This window comes from Ascaphus truei, chromosome 3 (genome assembly GCF_040206685.1).
Source record: "Ascaphus truei isolate aAscTru1 chromosome 3, aAscTru1.hap1, whole genome shotgun sequence".
NCBI classification, from domain to species: Eukaryota; Metazoa; Chordata; class Amphibia; order Anura; family Ascaphidae; genus Ascaphus; species Ascaphus truei.
Genome location: NC_134485.1, coordinates 313,557,111 through 313,565,674, shown reverse-complemented (window position 1 = coordinate 313,565,674; position 8,564 = coordinate 313,557,111). Strand labels below are relative to the sequence as shown.

The 8,564-nt window shown below is 42.9% G+C and overlaps 1 protein-coding gene across 2 annotated transcripts in view; it reads left to right on the top strand.

Moving 5' to 3' along the window:
• Positions 1-8,564, top strand: part of VWA8 (von Willebrand factor A domain containing 8) — a 348,614-nt gene that overhangs the window by 315,137 nt on the left and 24,913 nt on the right. The gene's annotated exons all lie outside the window — the stretch shown is intronic.

Genomic DNA, 8,564 nt, shown 5'->3' with positions numbered 1-8,564 from the left:
GTGTACAGTACAGCAGTTTTCCCTCCAGGTTGTTGCCCAAGGGCCAATGCCCAGCACTAAATAAGGTCACCAGACCAAAAAGTTATGTGAAGTGGATGCATTTGGATTTTCTAAGGTTTAAGGTTAAGGCGAGTTGGTGCAGGGATGAATTTAGTGAAGTAATTTTCAAAACACAGGTGTTTGGCTTCAGGAAGTGGATGAACCTAATCCTAGTTTAGATGCCTACGCTGGTCAGTTCTTGTTTTATAAACCTGGGCTAAGATGATGAGAAATAATTTGAGGCATATTTTGTGGAGCTTCCTAATTCTAATTATAAAATGTTGTGTTCTTCCTCCAACAATTGATAGCAACTTAACATTTTTCAACAAGAGAGATGTATTTCATGTATTTTACAATTACATTTTTACATTTCCAAGTAAAGCTGCATCATCCGTCTAACACAGGGCTAAGCCCTGCACTATACTAGACAAGCGCACCCCCATGCGCGTTTCGCCCTGCTGTTCAGGGGGAGGTGGCATACAAAATGTCACCAACAAGCATCTACGTGTAGTAATATCAATCATTACATATTAATTTGCATATTTAAAGCGAATTAACAGAAAACAATGTTGGCATGTTGTATGGCAGTTCCCCCTGAATAGCAAGGCGACACGTGCAAAGGGGTGTGTATGTGTAGTACCCTGATGTTTTTTTTATTTATTATTACTTAAAAAAATTTTGAACATTTTCAATCATACAAAATGAGGTAAACATAACATACTACACAAAAAAAAGGGGGATACAGTAATACAAATAAACTGGTTGTGGAATAGTGGAGAAGGGGGAGATCGGGGAGGGGGGGGAAGGGGTAGCATTTGTACCAATATCGTACTGTATTCAACAATTTAAATATCACATGTATCACTCTGTTCAAAGTATTCTAGTCTATATATGGGGATATACCTGCATGACGGAACCAAGGAGCCCAAATATCAGAGAATTGTGAGGTAGAGCCGTTCAGATAGGCTGATAGTTTTTCCATATAGACTATATGCCAAATTTTGTTGTTTATTTGATTTAAGGATGGGGGGGCCGGCTGTTTCCAGTTTTTGGCAATTGTACACCGTGTAGCGTTTAAAATTTGGGATATTACTCTAGCTTTTTTTGGGGGGGATATTAGCCATTGGTTTTCCTAGTAATATATATACTGGGTCGTGTGGGACAGAGATTTCTAGTATCTTGTGTATTAGGGTGAACACTTCCATCCATGTTTTTTGGATTTTGGGGCAAGACCAGAATATGAGCAGTATATTCCCCACTTCACCACAATCCTGCCAGCACAGAGAGGAAACGCCTGGGAGAAAAGAGTGCAGCCTGGCAGGAGTCATATACCATCTGAATATTAACTTGTAAATATTCTCCTTAATTACAACGCATGATGAATTTTTGGAAGCAGCTTCCCAGATGTCTGTCCAGGTATCGAGATCTATACAGACGTTAAGATCCTTTTCCCAGGAAACCACATACTTATCGGGGGTTTGGTTGTTCTTGGTAGAGGATAAACTGTGATATATTCTGGAGATGATGTCCTTTGTGTGGGGTTGGTGTAGACACCAGTCCTCATACAAAGTTAAAGCATGGGGTTGGCTTGGCTTATATATTGATTGGCTATAGTGCCTAACCTGGGGAAATCTGTAGAATTCGGAGGAGGGTATATCATGGTTTGTTTGTAGCGAAGTGAATGGGGGACTTTCCCTTTGGTGAGGATATCCTTGACCCTTGTGAGTCCTTTTTGAATCCAGGTATGGGAGTGCGGGTTTCCTGTGTAAAAAGGAAGGGAGGGGTCCGAGAATAGTGGTTGCATAAGGGAAGGGGAATCGGTTAGTTGGAACTTGGTTTTGAGGGAGTCCCAGAGATTACAGGCAAAGGATATCACCGGGTTCTTGTAGATCTCAGGTGGTCTAGACTTTTTGTTGAGCCAGAGAAGATTTTTTATTTTACATGGGGAACAAACCAGGTCCTCTATCTCAACCCACCTCCTCTCGGTTGGGTTTGAGTGCCAGCTAATGAGTTGCCCTAGCTGTGTGGATCTATAGTAGTTTTGTAAGTTCGGAAGAGCTAAGCCTCCTTCTGATTTGGATTTATAGAGAATATCTTTACGAACTCTGGGTCGCCTATTTTGCCAGACAAACTTCAAAATTTTCTTCTGTATATTATTTAGGTCTTTCTGACAAATTTTAACTGGGAGAGTTTGGAAGAGATAGAGTCTAGGTAGGATATTCATTTTAATGGTAGTTATTCTCCCAAACCAGGATATTATATATGGATTCCAAGTGGTTAAATCCTTAGCTATCTGGTCGAAAAAGGGTTTAAAATTTGCGTTGTATAAAGTCGAGTAATCTTTTGTTAATTGGACCCCTAGATATTAAATATGGTTCGAGTTCCATTTAAAGTCGAAATTTAGTTGGAGTAATTTTACTAATTCTTTAGGGAGATTTAAACTAAGGGCCATGGATTTGGAATGATTAATTTTATATCCTGAAAGGGAGCCGAATTCTGATAGATCATGAAAAAGGTTAGGGAGGGATGTAAGAGGTTTTGAGAGCGTCAATTGTATATCATCCGCAAAAGAGCTATTTTGAATTCTTCCTGACCAACAGGAATACCAGCAATATTGGGGTTCATCCTTATCCGGCATGCTAATGGTTCTATGGCTAAGGCAAACAACTGAGGTGAGAGCGGACAACCCTGTCTAGTTCCATTTGATATTGAAAAGGGATCAGATAGGGAGTTGTTCGTCCTCACCATGGCCGTTGGTGTGGAGTATAGTGTGTTTATGCTATTTAGTATTTTGGCTGTGAATCCCATCTGCGAAAGCGTAGCTGACATAAACTGCCAGTCTTATCGATCGAACGCTTTTTCTGCGTCTAGAGAGTAATAGAGATGGGCACTTTGTGTTTTGTGCTATGTGTATTAGATTCACTGTCCTCCTAGTGCTGTCAAGGGCTTGTCTGCCCAGGACGAACCCCACCTGGTCCGGATGAACCAGTTTAGGGAGGATATTATTTCATCTGTTGGCTAAGATCTTTGCATAAGGTTTTAGATCAGTATTTAACAATGAGATAGGTCTGTAGTTAGAGCACAGCAGAGGATCTTTCCCCTCTTTTGGGATTACTACAATGGTAGCGCGAAGCATATCCCTAGGAGGGGGAAGGCCTAGTAGCATCTCATTAAATACTTTGGTAAGAAATGGGAGGAGCATTGCGGAATATTTCTTGTAATAAAGATTAGAAAATCCATCCGGACCAGGGGCCTTCCCAATTTTCAGGGATTTTATGGCGTCCATAATTTCCAGGGGCTCTATAGATTTTTCGAGGTTTATGATATCGTTCGGGTCTAGATTGGGGAGTCGGCATTCTGCTAGATAATTTCGAATCTTTATTGCTCTTTTGTTTTTAGCCGAGTCTCCCGTTGGGCCTGGTAGGTTGTATAGGGATGTGTAATAGTCCTTAAATGCGTCGCTTATAATTTTGGGATTGTGGGATACTGAGCCATTTTTAGTGTGGATGTTATGAATTTTAGCTTTAGCTTGTTTTTGCTTTTATTTGCTTGCCAGCATTCTATCTGCTTTATTACTTTTTTCGTAATATTTCTGTTGGGACCATCTTATAGCTCTTTCTGCGTTTGACACCAGCAAAAGGTTTAGTTCGCCCCTCACTGAGATTATCTGCCTATAGTTTTTTCGAGATGGGTTTGACTTGTGAATAAATTCTAGTTCTGATAGTTTTTGTGTTAGTGTTTCAATTTGTTTTGTTTTTTCTTTTATTTTCTGAGAAGCCAGGGCAATCAGTTTGCCTCTTATCACTGATTTGTGGGCCTCCCAAAGGGTCCCAAAGGGTAAAAGAGGAAACCTCTGGGGTATTGTTTAATTCAAAGTATTGGGCCAGTTCTTTTTCTATTAGTTGGAGATTTTGTGGGTTCAGTAGTAGGGATTCATTCAAGGACCACGATCTTGTTTTAATTCTGGAAGTGAGGCCAGCCAATTTGGGTATAAGCGTAGAGTGGTCTGACCAAGCAGAGGGGGCGATTACTGCTGCGGAAATATTATCACTAATTTGTTGGTCTATTAGAATATAGTCGATTCGAGAATAGCTATTATGGGGGTAAGAGAAAAAGGAGAAATCCTTTGCATTGCTATTAATTAATCTCCAGGAGTCTACCAAGAATAGATCCTTGGTCATAGATACAAGTCCCCGAGTAGAGGGAACTATTTTTTGTGGCGGGGGGGGGGGACTGGGAGATTTATCTAGATTTGGGTCCATAATTGCATTTAGATCTCCTGCTAAAATTAAAAGGCCTTTCTGGACAGAGAAGATTACATTTGTTAGTTCCTGGAAAAAGGATTCTTGATTTTCGTTAGGGGCATAAGTGTTGACTATTGTTATATCAGTTGAGTCCAGTGACCCTGTAATGATTAGAATTCTCCCAGCGAGATCACTTTTAATTTTATCTACTTTGAAGTTTAAATTTTTATGGAAAAGTGTGGCTACGCCATTTTTTTTCATGGGAGCTGAGGAGTGGTAGACTAGGGGGTAGTCATTGTTGAACAGCAGTGACTGATCCTCCTTTTTCAAATGAGTTTCTTGTAGCAATATTATATCTCCTGCCAGTCTTTTGGCTTCCGAAAGGGCAATACGTCTCTTTCGGGGGGTGTTTAAGCCCTTGGTGTTTTGGGATATTATATTAATCGGCATGGTGGTGGTTCAAGATTCTATAATACAAATGAACAGAGCGATAACTTACATATAGTTGAAGAGTCGGTACACCCGTCTTCGGAAACGATCTGGTATGAGAACATATACAACGAGAGATATACATATTATTACATGGTAGTGACAAATGCTTGCAAATACTTGGAGGAGGGGAGGGTTAGAGAGGGAGGGGAGGGGTAAACCGAGGACCCCGGCTTCCAAACATTGTTTGGGGGGACCAGGCATAGTGGGACCCGTGGTGCGAGTCTCTCGCACTCATAGGTTAAATGAGCGTGAGGGGGGCGGGCAGTGGCCCAGCGGCTCGACGCCACAGTGCTCCTTTGTTTAGGAGCTAAGCTTTCGAAAAGGGAAAAAAAAATAACCCCAAAGAGTATGGGGTGGGTTGTGTGTGTGATCTTACACATCAGGGAAATAAAAGCAAGAATGGGGGCATTGAACATTATAACTGTTTACATCAACATATCCTTTCTCAATTTTAGAAGCATTAAGTGGGGTTGACTGGCAGCTAAGGTTTGGCAGACTCTACATTTGTAGTCTACAGGGGGAGAGGTATAAATAACATGGAAAAAGTTACCTAAAACGTAACCTTTAATATTTTAACCTGTAATAGAGAATTGGTAGCTAAACTTTGGGAGATCAATTCTATTATAGATAACATATGGACTTATATTACAAATACACTTTTATCTAGAAAACAGTTCCAAACAAACATTGTGTGTCAGTCACTTTAAGTGTTCGGGTTAGTTCAAACTGGTTATCAAACTTTGAATGACTCGAACTTGTAGGTAACTTGGGAGAACAGTTTCACAATGAACGAGGAAATAACCTAGATTTTGGGACTTGTACATTCTAGCAACGTAGAAGCTAAAAACTCGGTAACGTCTTGATGTGCAGGTTGTCGTGGTCGTTGTGACTTGATCGAGTTGGTTGATGTGTTCCAGGTACCGCAACTGTTGGTTAGTTTTTAGGTAGGTTACTGAAGTGGGCCACATCTCGATTAGAGCCTTAAGTCCAGGCCACGTTTTGGCTTGTCTGCCATCTTAAATGGGTGTTAAGTAAGTATCCAGCTCTAGTTCTTCAAGTGGGTTGGGTCTTTGCTCGCCCAGAGGTTGGTGTTTTCACCCATGCCTGGCGTTGTGTCTTAGGTGAATGACTAGGCTTTTGAGAGGCCTCAGGATCCTCTGGTTCAAGTAGACCCAATGATCGTAGTTTTTCCTCACCTTCTTCTGGTGAGAGTAGAATGTACATCGTCTCTTAGTAAGTGAACAATATTTTGCACGGGAAACCCCAGCGATAGCGGATTTTATTGTACCGCAGTGAGTTGGTGATCTGCGCGAACATTCTCCGCTTATTCAGCGTGATTTCAGCCAAGTCCGGAAAGATGAGGAGTGGAACATTATCCTGCTCTATCTTTTGGGGTGGTTCTAGCGGCTCTCAATATTTCCTCTTTAATACAGAAATAGTGTAGGCGTGTAATCACGTCTCGTGGCTTTGCTGGGTCTAGGCCTTTCGGTCTAGGAAGCCTATGGGCTCTGTCCATCTGAAGTTTTTCATCCGATGTTTCGGGTAACAGGGACATGAAAAGCAGAGTGAGATATGCGTCCATTTGGGCATTGTCCACTTCTTCCGGGATACCTCTGATCCGCAGGTTATTGCGTCTTGACCGGTTCTCCGTATCCTCCAGTTTTTCAAAAATTGTTTTGACTTGAGTTTTTAATTCCTCGATATCTTGCGTTTGAGTCTCCAGTGCAAGGGCGGTGTTGTCCATCTTCTCCTCCAAGTCCACAATGCGGTCTCCTATGGACGCAATCTCCTCTCTGATGCTGCGGCGGAAGCTCTGCATCTCAGAGTGGAAAGAGCTTTTTAGTTCTTGTACAAACACCATAATTTCTTTACGGGTAAGTGGAGCGTCCGTCTCTTCTCCAGAGTCTAGCTCTGAATCTGCGTCTCAGCCTGCGGTAGACGCTTCTTGATCTTTAGTATTTTGTTTTTTGAAGAAAAGGGATGCCTCACGCCTGGCCACCGGTTTTTTTTGTTTAGTGGATGGCATGTTTGTTGTTTTTACTTGGTACGTTTTTGACTTTGACTAGAGCTGAATATATTTAGGTGATGTAAAAAAAAAAAAAAAAGAATAGTTAAGTTGGAATAACCCCCCTCATTCCTATGGAGACCTGATCACACACATTGGTAGCAGTTCCATAATTGCTTTTAATTGAGTTTTTGTTCCATGTGACCTTGATCTCCCCATCTGGGCAGGATTTAAAGACTGTGGTGGGCCCAGTGGAACGTTTATAGAGGATGTTGGGACTCACAATAAGGATGAATTGTGGGGGGGGGGGGAGAGTGAGTGAATTTTTATTAACACTTTCTTCCAGCTCTTTATTTTCAGAATCACTGTATCTTTTATTTATTTAAATGCAGTTTGTGCTGGTTGGGAGGAGCAAGATGGCCGCCAACCACCTCTCAGCAGTGTCTGAGTTGGTTGGGTGGACCAAGATAGCCGCCGGCTATTCCCCAGCATTGGCCGGATGGGTGAACCAAGATGGCTACCGGCCACCACTCAAACAGGGCCGCGCCGAGTGGTGAGTCTTTCCCCCTCTGGTTGGATCGTCGTCGTCCCCCCCCCTCACACGGAGCTCACAGGGCCCTGGAGCCACAAGGGAAGGCACCCGCTCTGGCTCCGCCACGCCTCCGGTCGGCAGCTGTCAGCGCCTCAGGCTTTGGCTGGCGCCATCTTGCTGCTCCGGCAGGGCATGGGCTCGGGCGTGTGGGGATGTGTTTGTGAGGGAGATGGTTGTGTGAGGGGACGGGCGGCGACTCCCCGTCTGCTGCAGCGCACCTCCGCCTAATTCTGTAAAGCGCGTGGACTCCCCTTACCTCCTTCCGTGTCTCCTATATCGGCTGGCTCTAATGCAGCCTCCCGGTCCCGGCGGCTGTCTTGGAATCACTTTGGAGGCAGAGGGGGGACCCGCGATCGATTTGGCGGCCACAGAGCCAGGTCCAGACACACTGGGGGGAGCCCAAAGGTGCGCTTGTTTGTACAAGTCCTTGGCAAGTGATTTTGGGGTGTTTTGCCCCCGATCTTCAGGTTTTTGGGGTTTGATCGGCAGTTTCCTGAGGAGCAGAGCAAACTGCGACTAGCACGCTCAGCCTCCTGGCCACGCCCCCCAGTACCCTGATGTTTTATCAGGTTACAATTAACTCCTGATTTTGTATCATCACCCTCTGTGCAAGTATTTATTCTGCTGCAGTTTGTTCACCATCACTTTTGATGTCATAAATAATCATTTTAGGTTAGAAATTGACTCTTTATATTTATTTTCAAAAAAACATTCTTTATACATAACCCCATACTGTTTATGATGGTATTATAATGGCCAACTTAAAGCGCATTTGTTACCATGTTTTTGTGGGGAATTTGGTTATTGGATGTATTTTGTACTATGTCCTTTATCCAATGCATTTTAAAAAAAAATACTTATTCATATGTTTATTGTCAACCCCATTTATATTCAATTATACCCTGTTGTTGTTTTTTGGGGGGGCTGTGCGACGACACTCATATTGTATATGAATAAGATTGAAAGCACCTTTGATTTTTCCCTCCAAAATAATGAGCCTCACGTATAGATACAGGCATACCCCGCTTTAAGTACACTCACTTTAAGTACACTCACGAGTAAGTACATATCGCCCAATAGGCAAACGGCAGCTCACACATGCGCCTGTCATCACGTCCTGAACAGCAATACTGGCTCCCTACCTGTACCGAAGCTGTGCACAAGCGGGGAGACTATAGAGCCTGTTACAGAT